A 20,673-nucleotide genomic window follows, 5' to 3' on the forward strand; every position below is an offset into this window, starting at 1 on the left:
TAGGAGCGTGCTGGGAGCATGTTGGGGGCATGCTAGGAGCGTGCTGGGAGCATGTTGGGGGCATGCTAGGAGCGTGCTGGGAGCATGTTGGGGGCATGCTAGGAGCGTGCTGGGAGCATGTTGGGGGCATGCTAGGAGCGTGCTGGGAGCATGTTGGGGGCATGCTAGGAGCGTGCTGGGAGCATGTTGGGGGCATGCTAGGAGCGTGCTGGGAGCATGTTGGGGGCATGCTAGGAGCGTGCTGGGAGCATGTTGGGGGCATGCTAGGAGCGTGCTGGGAGCATGTTGGGGGCATGCTAGGAGCGTGCTGGGAGCGTTCAGAGGATCAATGCAACTTCACACACAGTGTGGGGGGGTGGGGAGGGCTCTGTGCGATCTCAGCACAGACAGACAACTTCAGATTGCCGTTTACTAACTCCAGTTTGCTGTTTGTCGTGGCCAGTGTGGTGTGTGGCCAGTGTTGTGTGTGGTGTGTGGCCAGTGTTGTGTGTGGTGTGTGGCCAGTGTTGTGTGTGGTGTGTGGCCAGTGTTGTGTGTGGTGTGTGGCCAGTGTTGTGTGTGTGATGTGGCTAGTGTTGTGTGTGTGATGTGGCCAGTGTTGTGTGTGTGTTGTGGCCAGTGTTGTGTGTGTGTATTCACCTAGTTGTGCTTGCGGTACGGAGGCTGAGCTCTGCTCTTTCGGCCCGCCTCTTAACTGTCAATCAACTATTACTAAGTACTAACTACTTTTTTTGTGTTTTTTCACAAACACACACACACACACACACACACACACACACACACACACACACACACACACGCACGCACACACACACACACACACGCACACACAGAGCAAACAGGGAACAGACTAAAGGAGCGGAGACAAGGACAAAAACATGGTTAAAGAGATCCTTAAAGAGGTAAGGATGGAGGGAGCTGAACAAAATGTTGAAAAGGTTTTCAGGCTTGGAAAGTACAACAAGGACAGAGACCGAATGTTAAAGGTGGTATTCATGAGCGAAATCGCGAAAGAGGAACTGTTAGCAAGGAAGTGCTGTCTAGCAAATGTAGAGAAGTTCAAAAGAGTATTCCTGCAGAGGGATATGACAAGGGAAGAGAGAAAGCAGGCAGCAGACGCGAGGAAGGAGCACAGGGAGAGAGAAAGGCCCACTCCCCCCTCCCCCCTCCTCCCAGGACCTCCCTTCTCCCCCATCCCCCAAGCCCTACCATCTCCCACATGCCCTCCCGTATCTCCCACCCACAAGCCCTCCGTTCTCCCCCGCCCCCCTAAGCCCCCCACTCTCCCCCACCCACCTAAGCCTTCCCCTCTCCACCACACCCCAAAACCCTCCCTTCTTCCTCACCCACCTCAGCCTTCCCTTTCCCCCCCAAGCCCTCCCCCCTTTACTGCCCCCCCCAAACCTCCTCCTCTCACCCCCTCAACCCTCCCATTTTCACCCCCTCCAACCCTCCCCCTCTCACCCACCCTCCAACCCATCCCCCTCTCACCCACTCCCCCTTCCCTTACCCTCCCCCCTACCCCCCCCCCCCCCAAGCCCTTCCTCCTCCACCATTCTCCCCGTACCAGGTCCCCCCAGCTCTTGCTCACCCCAGACCCCACAGGTCCCCCCCAGAGGAGAAGCAGAAGAGAATCAGTTTCAGAGCAATGTACTCGAACATAGATGGGCTCACAAGCAAGGCAAGTGAACTAAGGGAAAGAGCACAAGAAGTGAACCCAGATGTAATCGGACTCACTGAAACAAAACTCTCTGGAATCATAACGAATGCCGTGTTTCCCCAGGAGTACACAGTAATAAGGAAAGAGAAGGAAGGTAGGGGAGGAGGCAGAGTGGCCCTACTCATGAGAAAGGAATGGAATTTTAAGGAGATGGCTATCCCGGGCTGTGAGGGTTTCAGAGACTACATAGCAGGCACCATGACAATGGGAGGACCAAGGATAGTAGTAGCAGTAATATATAACCCTCCACCAAATGACAGAAGACCCAGTCAAGAGTACGAAAACAACATGGCAGTTAACACTATAATTGAGAGGGCAGCCTCTGCTGCCTGTAGAAATAGATCCCACCTGCTCATCATGGGGGACTTCAATCACTGAAAGATTGATTGTGAGAAGAAGGAACCGCATGGAGGCGAGGATACGTGGAGAGCCAAACTACTGGAGGTGGTGACTAGAAACTTCTTAACCCAGCATGTCAGAGAACCCACAAGGATGAGAGGAAAGGACGAACCAGTGAGACTCGACCTGGTCTTCACCCTGAACGACTCTGACATAAGAATTGAAATTGAAATTGAAATAAGTTTATTGAGGTAAAATACACACAAAGGGATGAGGTAGCTCAAGCTATTCTCACCCCATTCAGTACAACGTGTTAATATATACATAGACACACATCACAAATAAACACATTACCAAACATTTTGAGAGGTAAAAATATACATTTCCTCCTTCACAAGTAGTATGTTATCAGACGTACACACAAATACTTTTATGACCTAGGTATACTGTATAGACAATTTGCAAGACACCTGCAGATAATTCAACAAAATATTACAATCTTGGTGCAAAATTCTTATATCTCTCAAGAATATCATCAACCTTTCCGTTGTGACACATCCAGGCTATTTGTTCAGGAACAGTCCTTATCTCAGTGTTTCTATATACACTAATCAACGGACAATCAAGAATATAATGGGCAAGGGTGTGAGACCTTAACATACCACATAGTTTACACTTCGTGTCATTACCATGAACATCTATCCCATATTCCCAGTAATATTTGTACCCAAGCCTGAGCCGCATGTACACAGAGTCACTCCAAGCATTTCTCCTTTTACCAATAGGAGAGAGAAATCGGGTTTGAGGCCCCAGTAGGAATGAGCGACCACACTGTATTGGTGTTTGAGTACCTGATTGAAGAAGGGTTATTGAACTCGAGGAGGGATACTGAAACCAAAAGGTTAGCATACCGAAAGGGAAACTATGAGGAGATAAGAAAATTCCTAACAGATATAGCATGGAAAACAGAGCTCAGGGAAAAGACGGCCATGATATGATGGACTACATCACGCACAAGTGCAAGGACGCAGCAAACAAGTTTGTCCCAGCCCAAAAGGAAAACAGTGAAATGAAGATGAGAAACCCATGGTTTAATCAGAGATGTAGGCTAGCTAAGCAGCAAAGTAAAAGGGCATGGAGAAACTATAGGAATAACAGGACACTGGAGAGCAGAGAAAGATACCAGAATGCCAGGAATGAATATGTCAGGTTGAGAAGAGAGGCAGAAAGACAATACGAAAATGACATCGCAAGCAAGACAAAGACTCAGCCTAAATTGCTGCATAGTCACATCAGGAGAAAAACAACAGTAAAGGAACAGATAATGAATATAAGGAAAGGGGCAGACGGATTCACTACAAACGACAAGGAAATGTGTGAGGAACTGAATAAGAAATTCCAGGAGGTCTTCATCGTAGAGCAAGGAGAGATTCCAGGGATAAGAGAGGGAATAGTTTCCCAGGAACCACTAGAAGAGTTTGAGATAACCAGTGAGGAAGTAAAGACGTGTTTACCAGAGTTGGATGTGACAAAGGCTATAGGCCCAGACTGAATCTCCACTTGGATACTAAGGGAAGGAGCAGAAGCACTGTGCCTGCCACTCTCCATAGTGTATAACAAATCACTGGAAACAGGAAAACTACCAGAAATTTGGAAGGCAGCTAATGTAGTTCCAATATACAAGAAAGGGGATAGGCAGGAGGCACTGAACTACAGGCTTGTGTCCCTAACCTGCATACAATGCAAGCTGATGGAGAAGATTGTGCGAAGAAAGTTAGTGGAGCACCTGGAACGAAAGAACTTTGTAACACAGCATCAACATAAGTTCAGGGATGGCAAGTCCTGCCTCACAGGGTTAGTTGAATTCTACGACCAGGCAACAAAAATCAGGCAAGAAAGAGAAGGGTGGGCAAACTGCATATTTTTGGATTGCCAGAAAGCCTTTGATACAGTGCCACACAAGAGGCAAGTGAAAAAGCTGGAGATGCAGGCTGGAGTGAAAGGGAAGGTACTCCATTGGATAATGGAGTACCTAAGCAACAGGAGACAACGAGTCAATGTCAGGAGTGAGGACTCAGATTGACGAGACGTAACAAGTGGAGTCCCGCAGGGGCCAGTCCTTGGACCTATACTGTTTCTGATATATGTAAATGATGTCCCAGAGGGTATAGACTCATTTTTCTCAATGTTTGCTGATGATGCAAAAATTATGAGGAGGATTGAAACAGAGGATGATAGTAGGAGGCTACAGGACGACCTAGACAGACTGATTGAATGGTCCAACAAATGGCTGTTAAAGTTTAACCCGAGTAAATGCAAAGTAATGAAACTAGGCGTTGGAAACAAAAGGCCAGACACAAGATACAGAATAGGAGATGAAGTACTTAATAAAACGGAAAGAGAGAAAGATCTGGGAATTGATTTCACACCAAACCTGTCTCCTGAAGCCCACATAAAATGAATTACGTCTGCGGCATATGCGAGGCTGGCTAACATCAGAAGAGCCTTCAGGAACCTGTGTAAGGAATCGTTTAGAATCTTGTACACCACATACGTAAGACCAATCCTGTAGTATGCGGCCCCAGCATGGAGCCCGTACCTTCTCAAGCACCCAGTTTGCCCACTCTTCTCTTTTTTGCCTTATTTTTGTTGCCTGGTTACAGAATTCAACTAACCTTGTGAGGCAGGACTTGCCATTCCAGTACCCCTCCTCGAGTTCAATAACTATTCTTCAATCAGGTACTCAAACGCCAGTACACTGTGGTCGCTCATTCCTACTGGGGCCTCAAAACTGATTTCTCTTATGTCGGAGTCGTTCAGAGTGAAGTGTGTGTGTGTGTGTGTGTGTGTGTGTGCAACCCGTTCTCGCAAATTTAATAAGTCAATATTGACTTATTAAATATGTGCATAGGTGACATACTTAACATAATAGTTTCCCTTGAAAAGATTCATAGAAAACACCGACCTTACCTAACCTACTTAGTATGTTAAGATAAGCATCTTATTGCTTCATAATTACAATTATTACCTAACCTATACCTATAATAGGTTAAGTAACAATTGTAATTACGAAGCTATAAGATGCTTATTTTAACATACTAAGTAGGTTAGGTAAGGTCGGTGTTTTCTATGAAGCTTTTCAAGGGAAACTATTATGTTTAGTATGTCACCGATGCACGCACCTAATAAGTCAATATTGACTTATTAAATTTGCGAGAACGGGTTGGTGTGTGTGTGTGGCCAGTGTGGTGTGTGGCCCAGTGTTGTGTGTGTGGCCCAGTGTTGTGTGTGAGTGTGGCCAGTGTTGTGTGTGTGGCCCAGTGTTGTGTGTGAGTGTGGCCAGTGTTGTGTGTGTGGCCCAGTGTTGTGTGTGAGTGTGGCCAGTGTTGTGTGTGTGGCCCAGTGTTGTGTGTGAGTGTGGCCAGTGTTGTGTGTGTGGCCCAGTGTTGTGTGTGAGTGTGGCCAGTGTTGTGTGTGTGGCCCAGTGTTGTGTGTGAGTGTGGCCAGTGTTGTGTGTGTGGCCCAGTGTTGTGTGTGAGTGTGGCCAGTGTTGTGTGTGTGGCCCAGTGTTGTGTGTGAGTGTGGCCAGTGTTGTGTGTGTGGCCCAGTGTTGTGTGTGAGTGTGGCCAGTGTTGTGTGTGTGGCCCAGTGTTGTGTGTGAGTGTGGCCAGTGTTGTGTGTGTGGCCCAGTGTTGTGTGTGAGTGTGGCCAGTGTTGTGTGTGTGGCCCAGTGTTGTGTGTGAGTGTGGCCAGTGTTGAATCTGTGTGGTCAGAGTTGTATGTGTGTGGCATGTCATGTGTGTGAGTGTAGCCAGTGTTGTGTGTGTGTGTGGGGCCAGTGTTGTGTGTGTGTGTGGGGCCAGTGTTGTGTGTGTGAGTGGCCAGTGTTGTGTGTGTGTGTGGCCAGTGTTGTCCAGCCATTGGTGTGAGAGAGAGAGTGTGTGTGACCTTCACCTGGAACAAACAGTCTGGTCTAACAAAGGATAATCTCTACCGCCACAAAGTTGAACACGTCAGGCCGGGACCCTCGCTTCTCAGACCCCAGCCCCTGGTCACTCTCCGTCATCCACATACACACACACACACACACACACGCACACACACACACACACACACACACACACACACACACACACACACACACACACACACACACACACACACACACACAAGAATAACATCTGCGAGGCTGGCTAATATCAGAACGGCGTTCAGGAACCTGTGTAAGGAATCATTCAGAATCTTGTACACCACATATGTAAGACCAATCCTGGAGTATGCGGCCCCAGCATGGAGCCCGTACCTTGTCAAGCACAAGACGAAGCTGGAAAAAGTCCAAAGGTATGCTACTAGACTAGTCCCAGAACTAAGAGGCATGAGTTATGAGGAAAGGCTGCGGGAAATGCACCTTACGACACTGGAAAACGGAAGAGTAAAGGGAGACATGATCACTATCTACAAAATTCTCAGAGGAATTGACAAGGTAGATGAGGATAAACTGTTTAACACGGGTGGAACACGATCAAGGGGACACGGGTGGAAACTGAGTACCCACATGAGCCACAGAGACGTTAGAAGGAACTTTTTCAGTGTCAGAGTAGTTAACAGATGGAATGCATTAGGCAGTGATGTGGTGGAGGCTGACTCCATACACAGTTTCAAATGTAGATATGATAGAGCCCAGTAGCCTCAGGAACCTGTACACCTGTTGATTGACAGTTGAGAGGCGGGTCCAAAGAGCCAGAGCTCAACCCCCGCAATCACAATTAGATGAGTACAACTAGGTGAGTTCACAAGGAGTGCAGGTAAGTGATTAGAGTGGCACGCGACCTACACACCTGGCAGAGTGACACGCGACCTACACACCTGGCAGAGTGACACGCGACCTACACACCTGGCAGAGTGACACGCGACCTACACACCTGGCAGAGTGGCACGCGACCTACACACCTGGCAGAGTGACACGCGACCTACACACCTGGCAGAGTGACACGCGACCTACACACCTGGCAGAGTGACACGTGACCTACACACCTGGCAGAGTGACACGTGACCTACACACCTGGCAGAGTGACACGTGACCTACACACCTGGCAGAGTGACACGTGACCTACACACCTGGCAGAGTGACACGCGACCTACACACCTGGCAGAGTGGCACGTGACCTACACACCTGGCAGAGTGACACGTGACCTACACACCTGGCAGAGTGACACGTGACCTACACACCTGGCAGAGTGACACGCGACCTACACACCTGGCAGAGTGACACGTGACCTACACACCTGGCAGAGTGGCACGCGACCTACACACCTGGCAGAGTGACACGTGACCTACACACCTGGCAGAGTGACACGCGACCTACACACCTGGCAGAGTGACACGCGACCTACACACCTGGCAGAGTGGCACGCGACCTACACACCTGGCAGAGTGACACGCGACCTACACACCTGGCAGAGTGGCACGCGACCTACACACCTGGCAGAGTGGCATGCGACCTACACACCTGGCAGAGTGACACGCGACAAACTCAGGAGGAAAAAATCAGAGGCAGTAAATCTTCTTTCACAAAACTTATAGAATTCTTTGACGGTGCTCCAGAGGAGTAGTGACGGGTGAGGTGCTTCAGAGGAGTAGTGACGGGTGAGGTGCTCCAGAGGAGTAGTGACGGGTGAGGTGCTCCAGAGGAGTAGTGACGGGTGAGGTGCTTCAGAGGAGTAGTGACGGGTGAGGTGCTTCAGAGGAGTAGTGACGGGTGAGGTGCTCCAGAGGAGTAGTGACGGGTGAGGTGCTTCGGACGGTAATGGGGTATTCTGTCTTCCCGACACGACTAATGGGGGAACCTCTGACTAGTTTGATGTCTCTAACGAGGGCCCTTAGGGCTTCCTGTCCCCGTCTTGGTTACTGGAGGTGGGGGGGGGGGGCTCAGGACCTGAGAGGCAGGTCTTTAGAGCTGGAGTTCAGTTCCGTAGGCTGGACTGGGTGAGTACACCATATTGTAGACCACGTACGTCAGACCAACAATTGATTATGCAACACTACTAGCGTCCGGTCAGCAAGGCGGACAGCCCCATGCTTTCACAACACGTTCCACATTCCACATTTCCAAAACTCTTTTCCTTCACCTGCACCTCCTCACTTTTACACACACACACACACACACACACACACACACACACACACACACACACACTCATTGGGAGGAAGAAATTAGAGGAAAAACAGTTCAAGATATGATGGACCTAGTCATACGGAAATGACAGGAGGCCAAAGTGAGATTTATACCAACAGTAAACGAAAAATAGTAAGAGGGAATATAATAACCCATGGTTTAATAGACAGAGTCAGGAAGCAAAATGAAAATCAAGAGGGAGTGGATGAAGTACAGAAGACAAAGGAGAGGACAACAGAATCAGATGCAACAGACGTAGGAACGATTAACATAAGAAGAGTTTCGGAAAGAAATTATGAGAACGGTATTGCGATCAAAGCGAAAAAGCAACCTAAAATACTACACTGCCATATAAGAAGAAAAATGTCGGTGAACGACCAAGTGACAAGACTAAGGAAAACAGAGGGGGCATATACAGAAAGTGACAAGGAAATCTGCGAGGCACTAAATGCTAGTTTCCATATAGTGTTCACAACCGAGCCTGAGGAGAGCCCATTGCTAGAAAATATTACCCTACATGAAAGAATATCAGATATAGAGGTGACAGCAGGGGAGGTAATGAAACAGTTGACAACACTGGATGCAACTAAAGTGGTTGGACCAGACAAAGTATCACCGTGGATACTAAAAGAGGTAGCGCAGGCCCTCAGCTTGCCTCTGGTAAGGATCTTTAATGAATCAGTTATGTCGAGAAAATTGCCCAATTGCTGGAAGAGAGCAAATGTCGTGCCGATTTTCAAGAAAGGTGATAGGGAAAAGGCACTTAACTATAAACCTGTATCACTGACAAGCACCCCTTGCAAAATACTTGAAAGAATAATTAGGCTAAGACTGGTTGCACACCTAGGGAGCATTAGATTTGTAAACAAACATTAACATGGGTTCTGGAAAGGGATATCTTGCATAACAAACCTTTTGGTATGCTATGATAAAATAACGAGGATAAGACAGGACAGAGAAGGTTGGGCAGACTGCATATTTCTGGACTGCCAAAAAGTCTTTGATACAGTACCGCACATGAGACTGCTATTCAAACTTCAGAGGCAGGCGGGAGTGAGCAGAAAGGCCCTAGTATGGGTAAGGAACTACCTAACAGGAAGGAGCCAAAGAGTTACGGTAAGGGGCGAGAAGTCGGACTGGCGAACAGTAACGAGTGTAGTACCTCAAGGATCGGTGCTGGGACCAATTCTATTTCTAATATATGTTAACAACATGTTTACAGGAGTAGAGTCCTACATGTTGATGTTTGCGGATGACGCAAAGTTGATGAGGAAAGCTGCGACACAAGAGGATTGTAGGATCCTCCAAGAGGACTTGAACAGGTTGCAGAGATGGTCATTGAAATGACTTTTGGAGTTTAACATGAGCAAATGAAAAGTTATGGAATTGGAATTAGGCGATAGGAAAGCAAAGGGACAGTACACAATGAAGAGGAACTGCCTACCTGTGACGATCCGAGAAAGAGACCTGGGCGTACACGTAACACCTAATCTAACTCCTGAGGCACATATAAATCGGATAACGACAGCAGCGTACTTTACACTGGCAAAAGTTAGAACATCATTCAGAAAACTAAGGGAGGAGGCTTTTAGGGCACTTTACACTGCCTACGTGAGGCCAGTCTTAGAGTATGCCGCGCCATCATGGTGTGTGTGTGTGTGTGTGTGTGTGTGTGTGTGTGTGTGTGTGTGTGTGTGTGTGTGTGAGTCAGCCTTCAATTTCCGCCAGTCCAAGTGGTTGGGCACCGTTCCTTCCGTTCGTCCTCAAATTCGAGCTCCTTGTCCTAGCACCCCAGCTCCTAGTCCTCACCCCCCAGCTCCTTGTCCTCACACCGCAGCTCCATCTCCTCACACCTCAGCTCCCTGTCCTCACATCCCAGCTCCTGGTCCTCACACCCCAGCTCCTTGTCCTCACCCCCCAGCTCCTTGTCCTCACACCGCAGCTCCATCTCCTCACACCTCAGCTCCCTGTCCTCACATCCCAGCTCCTGGTCCTCACACCCCAGCTTCTTGTCCTCACACCCCAGCTCCTCCTCACACACCCCAGCTTCTTGTACTCACACCCCAGCTCCTTGTCCTCACCCCCCAGCTCCTTGTCCTCACACCGCAGCTCCATCTCCTCACACCTCAGCTCCCTGTCCTCACATCCCAGCTCCTGGTCCTCACACCCCAGCTTCTTGTCCTCACACCCCAGCTCCTCCTCACACACCCCAGCTCCTTGTACTCACACCCCAGCTCCTTGTACTCATACCCCAGCTCCTTGTCCTCACACCCCAGCTCCTTCTCCTCACACACCCCAGCTCCTTCTACTCACACCTCAGCTCCCTGTCCTCACACCCCAGCTCCTGGTCCTCACACACCCCAGCTCCTGGTCCTCACACACCCCAGCTCCTGGTCCTCACACACCCCAGCTCCTGGTCCTCACACACCCCAGCTCCTGGTCCTCACACACCCCAGCTCCTGGTCCTCACACACCCCAGCTCCTTGTCCTCACACACCCCAGCTCCTTGTCCTCACACACCCCAGCTCCTGGTCCTCACACACCCCAGCTCCTTCTCCTCACACACCCCAGCTCCTTCTACTCACACCTCAGCTCCCTGTCCTCACACCCCAGCTCCTTGTCCTCACACACCCCAGCTCCTGGTCCTCACACACCCCAGTTCCTTGTCCTCACACACCCCAGCTCCTGGTCCTCACACACCCCAGTTCCTTGTCCTCACACACCCCAGTTCCTTGTCCTCACACACCCCAGTTCCTTGTCCTCACACACCCCAGTTCCTTGTCCTCACACACCCCAGTTCCTTGTCCTCACACACCCCAGTTCCTTGTCCTCACACACCCCAGCTCCTGGTCCTCACACACCCCAGTTCCTTGTCCTCACACACCCCAGTTCCTTGTCCTCACACACCCCAGTTCCTTGTCCTCACACACCCCAGTTCCTTGTCCTCACACACCCCAGTTCCTTGTCCTCACACACCCCAGCTCCTGGTCCTCACACACCCCAGTTCCTTGTCCTCACACACCCCAGCTCCTTCTACTCACACCTCAGCTCCCTGTCCTCACACCCCAGCTCCTTGTCCTCACACACCCCAGCTCCTGGTCCTCACACACCCCAGTTCCTTGTCCTCACACACCCCAGCTCCTGGTCCTCACACACCCCAGCTCCTTCTCCTCACACCCCAGCTCCTTCTCCTCACACCCCAGCTCCTCCTCACACCCCATCCTAAGGGCCACTCACTCACAGAGGCTATACCGCTCCTCCTCATTACCTCACCTCCGCCTCCTGTCTGGGATTAGCGTCTCAGGATCGCCTTCACATTCCAAGGCTGCCAATCCCCTCGGTCGCGTTCATTCTCCCAAGGGAGGCTCCTGCAGATCCCTTCGTCTGTAGTGGCTTCCCAGACGCGTTCCTAGGGATTGGTTCCTAGGGGCTGGTTCCTAGGGGGCTGGTTCCTAGGGATTGGTTCCTAGGGGCTGGTTCCTAGGGAGCTGGTTCCTAGGGATTGGTTCCTAGGGGCTGGTTCCTAGGGGGCTGGTTCCTAGGGGGCTGGTTCCTAGGGGGCTGGTTCCTAGGGATTTATTCCTAGGGAGCTGGTTCCTAGGGATTTATTCCTAGGGGGCTGGTTCCTAGGGATTTATTCCTAGGGGCTGGTTCGTAGATAGTGTCCCCTAGGTGCTGGTGACATGTTTGTGATGTTAGAACGTCACAGTTGTGCTGGTTATGTATACCATTATGTTACATTATGGTGATCCTGTGTTGGGGATGTTTTGAATAATATTTGTATTACGTTAATTATGTTACTATGCTAGGGATGATGTAGTCGTGTTTGGGATGGTGTAGCTGTGTTAGGGATGATGTAGCTTTGTTAGGGATGACGTAGTTGTGTTAGGGATGATGTACCTTTGTTAGGGATGACGTAGTTGTGTTACGGATGACGTAGTTGTGTTAGGGATTGTTACGCTCTCTATGGACCAGTAACCGGGTTCTTTATGTTGCAACCTCTATTACAGTATCCGACCCCAAGTCGGTAGTACGCTTTCAAGAATTTGCTATATAGTGCAATAAAGAGAAAGAGGGGATGAACAATGCACTGTTCCCTTCATCAATATATTTTCACTTTCACCATTAAATACATAAAAATTGACAATTACCACACTTATTTACAGTGGTGTCACTTTCACACAGGACACCAAAAGCGCACACATACAGTGTTCACCAACCCCAGTGTTTCCACCACTCAGTACCTTGTACACTCGAACTGGAAAACACTGGCGAGTTCACCTTTTACGTGGGCCAGCTCCTCACACCCCAGCTCCTTTTTCCTGACTCAGTATCACGAGGTGCCTACACCCCACTATTGCTCTCCAGCTACTCACTGGCAGAGGACTTCAGCCACACACTGATCGGAGTCACAACCGACCATATACAGGGGTAGCTAATCCCTGGCAGAAGTCTCCAACAACCCGTTAGCAGCACTTCGTTATAGGCACCTCACTGTCGTCCGTTACTCTCCCAAGCCAATCCCGGGGTACACTGATCTCTACTAACACTGCGTATATCAGAGCTAACACACTGCTCAGATCAGCGGCGGCTTACTTAAGCTTCTTCCAGGACTAAGCTGAGAGTACGTGGACTGCCCAAGGTAAACTACCTTCCTCAGTACGATTGCTTCCATACGTCACCTCTGTGGACATAAAACGTCATCAGTTAAATGGACGGTACACTGGGAAAACCATGAGGTAACACTCATTTTCCTCAACTCCCATTCTTAAAGAAGTTGACATAATGCTCTATAGCACAACAGATGGTGTGGATCTTTATATGCCAACCTCCATTGGTTATCCACAACGACCTCTATCTGATCAAGGCAGGAAACAGGAGCCATGGTCACTACCACGCCACCGCCAATAGACGGCGATGTGCACGTAGTGTCCAATATCAGGAGGGTTTGAGTGCAGACCCGTAGATGGCACTGGAATTGCCACTACACTCCGACGAAGGTGACGAGACCGTTACATCTTCCCACCAAAAGGAATTTGGTTTGGATTTCAAAAAGAAAAACCAAATTAATATGTTGAAATACCACCAATTGGACGTATGTAGACAATTGGCCAATGTTGCGAGGACGCCCTTTCTAAAGAATTGCCTTAGTAGAGGTATCTGGCACAGAATGAACTCAAAGATCGTGGGCAATGAACTGACTGATGTTACCTCCAGTGATCTGAATGGTGTCCCTGTCAGGGGCACAGTTACCTTACATGTCTTGGTTAATAGCACCGAGGTTCTGCAAAGGAGCGAAGAACTGGGGTAAACAGACAACATCTCCCTGCATCGTGATACCGCTGGTGGCTGTGTGCAGATGGCGATTTTTGCACTGATCTGGCAGTCCCTTGGGGAGACAGGAACCTGGAATACAGGAGACTGATGATTTTGGGTAACCCCTACAGTCTGGAAATACGTACTTATGGCGTGACCGATTACCAGGTCCACACATATTCCCGCCATGACCATCTGTACACTAATGAGGAGTGCGTTTGCTCTCCACCATCAGGAACGTTCAACGTTCCGTATAATGTTGGTTCTAGGCCCACCAGTTACACGAGGGGTGTCAACCTGCTGGGAACGGTCACTCATTAAAACATTTCTTATACTCCCTATATCATCAATCACCTTTTGGGTCCCTCCTTCGTCTGTAACATTCATGAGGCAAATGTCCTGTCCCTAATGTCACTCCATGATGCTCTCAGGAGCCATCATCTGCTGAATGTTGGTCACTTTGCCTAGAGCAAACACGAGAACAATACAAAATATCTTTAAGAAACAATTGGCTAAATGAGGAACAACTTTCACAAGCCTGCAATGTCCATAACTGGCTGTTTCCATTGGCCTGATTTGGAACATGGAGGGTACGAGAACCTGTGCACATACCTCTGCACACACTGTCTGAGGAGTCTTTGGCTGGTTCTGTGAACACAGTACCTTGCCATACTGCAAGTACTGGGTGTCGGCCGTCGCTCCAGACTCTGAGGTATCTGTTGGGTACATGCATGTGAGGTTCCTCCTCTGGCTCACTTATTCCTGTCGCTGTAGCCCAATGCTTCTATTTGGGAGTGGAGTCAGGAGAATCTGTTGGAGTGCTCACAACAATCTTTGGGTAGAGGGATGATTAAACAAACCATGCGGTTCCAACTCTGCATCTGGGATCGAATGTGTTCTGCTACTACTGGTGTTACTACTGTTTCAGCCGGATCGTCCACAATCTTGGGATGGTTGCTGTCCAAACCTACTGCCAAGACATTGGCCAGCATGACCTCTACCCCTTCTATAGGTAGATGATCAACTACTGCCAATGTACACTTACCAGTGAAATACTGTGATTCCAAGTGTACCTCTGCTAAGGGGGCAACGTACCGCGTCGAGGGAAACCCATCTGAAACGACCCTTTGTTTCCCATCAGTACATACTCCCTCGAGTAACGAGTTTCTCACGATCAGGGACTGGGCTGCTCCACTATCTCTGAGCACTACAGCAGATCTACCAGTCTGATCACTCACTACATACCCTCTTGAAGTGTAAGGGGCAAACAATCCTGGTGTCTCTACTCCTCTCTAGAGACTGGAGTCACACAATTCACCAGCATTACTTCCCTAAGTGGGTCGTTACCTCCCATGCCTCGGCACTTAGCAGCAATGTGCCCTCTTTGCCCGCAGGTCCAACACGCTAGGTTCCTCCTAGGACAACGTCGTTATGGACTGCTTGGACTAGTCCGTCGTGGACTACCTGGGGGCGTCTTCACGGCACTAAGTGGGACAGTTCTTTCCTCTTCTGGTTTACGTCTGTCAAATAATCTTGAGTAGCTTTTCTGAACATACCTGGTAGAAGGCCTATGTGTGAGAATATACTCTTCATCCATAGTGGCTGCCGCACTCAGGGTTTCTACCTGCTGCTCATCCAGGTATGTCTTCAGATCGAACGACAGACATTCCTTAAAGTCTTCCAATAGGATGAGCTGTTCAAGCTGCTCCTTTGTCTCTACCTTCAGAGAAGCGCACCATTCATGGAACAACCGTTCCATGATACTCGCAAACTCTGAAGGTGTGCTCCGATGTCTTCAGGTTATGGAACTTTTGCCTGTAAGTTTACGGCACCAACTGGTAAGCCATCAGCATCACCTTAACAACGTCGTAATCACTGGAATCATCCACCGACAATGTGGAGTATGAGATTTGGGCCTTTCCAGTTAGAACGGACTATCATAATGGCCCAATTTTCTCGTGGCTAATAAAATGATACAGTTACCTTCTCAAAAGCGGCAAAGAACTTTGGGACTTCCTTTTCGTTAAACTTAGGAACCATTTTAATGTTCCTTACCTGGTCAAAAATACTAGTTTCCCTCCTACCACCTAACCTTAGCACTTCCAATTCGTGTTGTCTTTCTCGCTCCTTTTCTTGTCTTTCCTTCTCCTTTTCTTTTCTTTCCTTCTTTTCTTTCTCGCTCTTCCCTTTCTCTTTCTTCTCTTCCTCGCTCTTCTCATTATCTTCTCTTTCTTGATCTTCTCGTTCTCTTCCTCTTTTTCTTCTCTTTCTTATGCTAGCCTTTTCTCTCTCTCTCTTTCGAATTCTAGCTTTTTCTCTTCTCTCTCTCTCTCTCTCTCTCTCTCTCTCGCTTTCTCTTCTCTCTCTCTTGCTAATTCTAGCTTTTTCCATTCTATTTCACTAAGGATTTATAACTCACGGATTTTCACAGTCAACAAGCTTATGTTAAGTTCACTCGAATCACTCTCACCATCACTTCCTTGGTCTTCGTTCTCAGTGGAAGCCATAACACTTTCCTTTTTACTCTGTCTCGCTTTCTTGCTTTTCATCGGTCTTTAAGTGCTTATGGACCTTAGAGAGGATTTCCACTCGCGAATCACGCTCACTCACTTTGATCCCTAAATAGGTACTTATCAACCCAAGTTCAGGCTTTCCAAGATATTTCAACTTTGCTGGGCAGTCATCCTGGTTCAGGAATTTCTGAACATCATCCAGGTTATCGATGGACTTTTTCTCTGCCATATTTTCCACTTTGTGCATGCATGCAACACTGGACTTAACACTTAGCATGAAAAACTAAAAGGAGAGTTATTCCCAGGAGATTGCACTACTTCACCACTCCTATCAAACACACTTGACAAGAGGTCCGATCCCGCTGGGGATGCCACTTATGTTACGGTCACTATGGACCAGTAACCGGGTTCTTTATGTTGCAACCTCTATTACAGTATCCGACCCCAAGTCGGTAGTACGCTTTCAAGAATTTGCTATATAGTGCAATAAAGAGAAAGAGGGGATGAACAATGTACTGTTCCCTTCAATATATTTACACTTTCACCATTAAATACAGCACATAAAACTTGACAATTACCACACTTATTTACAGTAGTGTCACTTTCACACAGGACACCAAAAGCCCACACATACAGTGTTCACCAACCCCAGTGTTTCCACCACTCAGTACCTTGTCCACTCGTACCACGAAAACATTGGCGAGTTCACCTTTTATGTGGGCCAGCTCACTTATACAGTATCACGAGGAACCTACATCCCCACTATTGCTCTCCAGCTACTCGCTGGCAGAGGACTTCAGCCACACGCTTATCGGGGTCACAAACAACCATATACAGGGTTAGCTAACCTCTGGTAGAAGTCTAGCAACCTGTTAGCAGCACTTCGTTATAGGCACCTCACTGTCGTCCATTACCCTCCCAAGCCAATCCATGGGTACGCCGATCTCTACTAACACTGCGTAAATTAGCAGCTAAAACACTGCTCAGATCAGCAGCGGCTTACTTAGGCTTCTTCCACGACCAAGCTGAGAGTACGTGGACTGCTCAAGGTAAACTACCTTCCTCAGTACGACTGCTTCCATACGTCCCCTCGGTGAACATAAAACGTCATCAGTTAAATGGACGGTACACTGGGGAAACCATGAGGTAACACTCATTCACCTGGGAGATGACATTATGCTCTGTAGCACAACACATGACACGGATCTTTATACGCCAACCACCATAGGTCATCCACCATGGCCTATCTGACCAAGGCAGGAAACAGGAGCCATGGTCACTGCCACGCCACCACCACCAGATGGCGTTGTCCACGAAGTGTCCATTATCACGGGGGGGGGGGGGAGGGTTAGAATGCAGACCCATAGATGGCGCAGGAACGGCCACTCTACACTCCGACGAAGGTGACGGGACCGTAACAGGGATGATGTAGTTGTGTTAGGGATAGTGTAGTTGTGTTAGGGATAGTGTAGTTGTGTTAGGGATGATGTAGTTGTGTTAGGGATAGTGTAGTTGTGTTAGGGATGATGTAGCTGTGTTAGGGATAGTGTAGTTGTGTTAGGGATGGTGTAGCTGTGTTAGGGATAGTGTAGTTGTGTTAGGGATGGTGTAGCTGTGTTAGGGATGATGTAGCTGTGTTAGGGATGATGTAGCTGTGTTAGGGATAGTGTAGTTGTGTTAGGGATGGTGTAGCTGTGTTAGGGATGATGTAGCTGTGTTAGGGATGACGATGGTATATTAGTGATAATGCTGCCAGTGTAAAAAATCACAATTTCCCTACAACCAAGCATCAACATAGAATTATTGGCCAGACAGCAATAACTAAATTACCTAAACGAAATGAAATTAGCATAAAATAACATGTTTCAAAAATCGAAATTGACTTTGATACCGAGAGATTTCTCGAGTGAAGATGAGATACTCACCTAGTTGTGCTTGCGGGGGTTGAGCTCTGGCTCTTTGGTCCCGCCTCTCAACCGTGGTGTGAGGTGAGTGATGACGTCACACTTGAGGAGTGGGTGATGGAGGTAGGGATGCTGCAGGGAGATTGAAGGCAATTTGAGAGGTCAATACACACACAGAAATAATAATAGCTTGATATATAAGATGAACAAATCCACAAGGGCCTTGATGAGGGTTCGAACCTACGCTCTGGATGTTCCCTGATGCGCCTTGGTCAACTGTACCATCATATGGTCGGGACCATGTGGTGGCGCAGCTGACTAAGGCGCATAGGTATACTAGCCTATTTTGTTTAAATAGGTAAACTAGTCGAATTGGTTTAAATAGGCAAACTAATCTATTTTACTTTAAATAAGTAAACTAATCTATTTTAGTTTAAATAGGCAAACTATCCTATTCAGTATAAATAGGTAAACTAATCTATGTACAGATGCCGCAACCCCCCCCCCCCTTCCCTGCAGTAATGTAGTAATGTAGACCTATAATGTAGGGCAGAGGTAGGCACGTGGTGGTGTACGTCCCGCCCTGAGTGCTTGTTTGACAAGCCATTAACCTCAGTAAACTGGTTAATTATTCATAAACACATAACACAGTGTTGCTTTAATTTGACACCGTAATTGGAGCCGGTTCAGTCATATTTTGTCAACCTTCTCTTTTTATTGATGCCTATTTGGAAGGGGGGAGGGGGAGAGAGAGAGAGAGAGAGAGAGAGAGAGAGAGAGAGAGAGAGAGAGAGAGAGAGTGGAAAGAGGAGAGGTTGACATTTTTTATATATCCCTATAAACTCTAATAATGGCCAGCCCCCACCACCTTTTTCATTGTCCTAGCAACAACCCGTACAGACCACTTGGGGCTGGACGGTAGAACGACGGTCTCGCTTCGTGCAGGTCGGTGTTCAATCCCCGACCGTCCACAAGTGATTGGGCACCATTCCTTCCTCCCTCCGTCCCATCCCAAATCCTGATCCTGCTCCCTTCCCAGTGTTATATAGTGATAATGACTTGGCGCTTTCCCCTTATAGTTCCCTTCCCTTTTCGTCCTCACCAACAAAGGTCAAATGCTCTTTAATCCAGCCGCCAAGCCCCACGTTTGTTTGTTTTTTGTTTTGTTGTCCTGCCCGGAACGCTTTGCGTAATAGTGGCTTTAGGCATTGTATGTACTAGCTCTATCTATAAATCTATCAATTTTTGTATAACCTCTTGTATGTATGTACTTTACCTGAATAAAAATTTATTTATTTATTTATTTATTTTTTAATATAAAACTGTTTACGCACGACTCACAGCTGCCAACACTCCCGTACTCAAAACACTGTTGATGCACTTAAAAAAAAAGTGTCGAGAATATTTCGGATCTATTTTGTGACCTGCAGATTCCTCGCCTAAAAACGAGTCAACAGCCCTCCACTGATGAGGCTTCATGAAGAAACAAATCGCAATCAAAACAAACTAATGAGACACGAAATGTTTTTCAACACACAAAGGATGCTTTGTTCACTTGTTTGTGTCCTTTCTTTCTACGCAACAGCCTAGCAATGTGACCTAGACTACAGAAAACAGCAGATTTCTTAAGAATTTCCTACTTTCGTTGCTAGACTCCGGCCGTGTGATGCATGGGAGGTTACAGGTAGGACCTGGTAGTAAACCGATTGGTGGGTCTTATAAGGATAAGGCTTAAGGTAGGATAAGGCTTATCACCATAAGCTATGGGAAGGGAAAGCTCTCAGCCTGCTTTCGGGAGTCAAAAAATGATTGCGTCCATAGCAATGAGATCTATGCACAAAATAATGACAGTAGTAACTCTAAAAGTCGACCCTTTCTATCCACATTTTTGTATAGGGTCCGAGACAGACCGCAATAATCAGACCAAACGTTTCAAAGCGTTAAAATATTTCATATATATATATATATATATATATATATATATATATACTAAATCAGCCCTAAAATTCCTTATATTTATCCTAAGATTCCTTATGGATAATTATGCCTATGGATAAATAAGGAATTATATGCCTTATTTAGATCATTCCTAAATTAGGAATTATATTGCTTATTTAGGCTATTATCAAGTTTTGAAATGCTCTTTAAAATGTCAGAAGTACAAAACGTGAACTATTTTAATATTCAACAGTGCACATTTTGTAAGATATCGTCCGTAGTGGGTACAGTGACTGTCACTTTAGCAGGAGGCAGCACTGTACCGTGGTCCGTAGTGGGTACAGTGACTCACTGTAGCAGGAGGCAGCACTGTACCGTGGTCCGTAGTGGGTACAGTGACTGTCACTGTAGCAGGAGACAGCACTGTACCGTGGTCCGTAGTGGGTACAGTGACTGTCACTGTAGCAGGAGGCAGCACTGTACCGCTGATCTTACATTCGCTTTCATGTGTTTTGATCCTGTGTGGGATCTCGTCAGTCTCTTGTTGTAAACTGAAAATGTAATTACACGCGCCACGAATTATTGGAATAGTCAAAATACAGGGGTCGGGCAGGTGTAGAGGTCTGGCAGGTGTAGAGGTCTGGCAGGTGTAGAGGTCTGGCAGGTGTAGAGGTCTGGCAGGTGTAGAGAGGTCTGACAGGTGTAGAGAGGTCTGGCGGGTGTTGAGAGGTCTGACAGGTGTAGAGAGGTCTGGCGGGTGTTGAGAG

Source organism: Procambarus clarkii, chromosome 43, assembly GCF_040958095.1.
Source record: "Procambarus clarkii isolate CNS0578487 chromosome 43, FALCON_Pclarkii_2.0, whole genome shotgun sequence".
Taxonomy (NCBI): domain Eukaryota; kingdom Metazoa; phylum Arthropoda; class Malacostraca; order Decapoda; family Cambaridae; genus Procambarus; species Procambarus clarkii.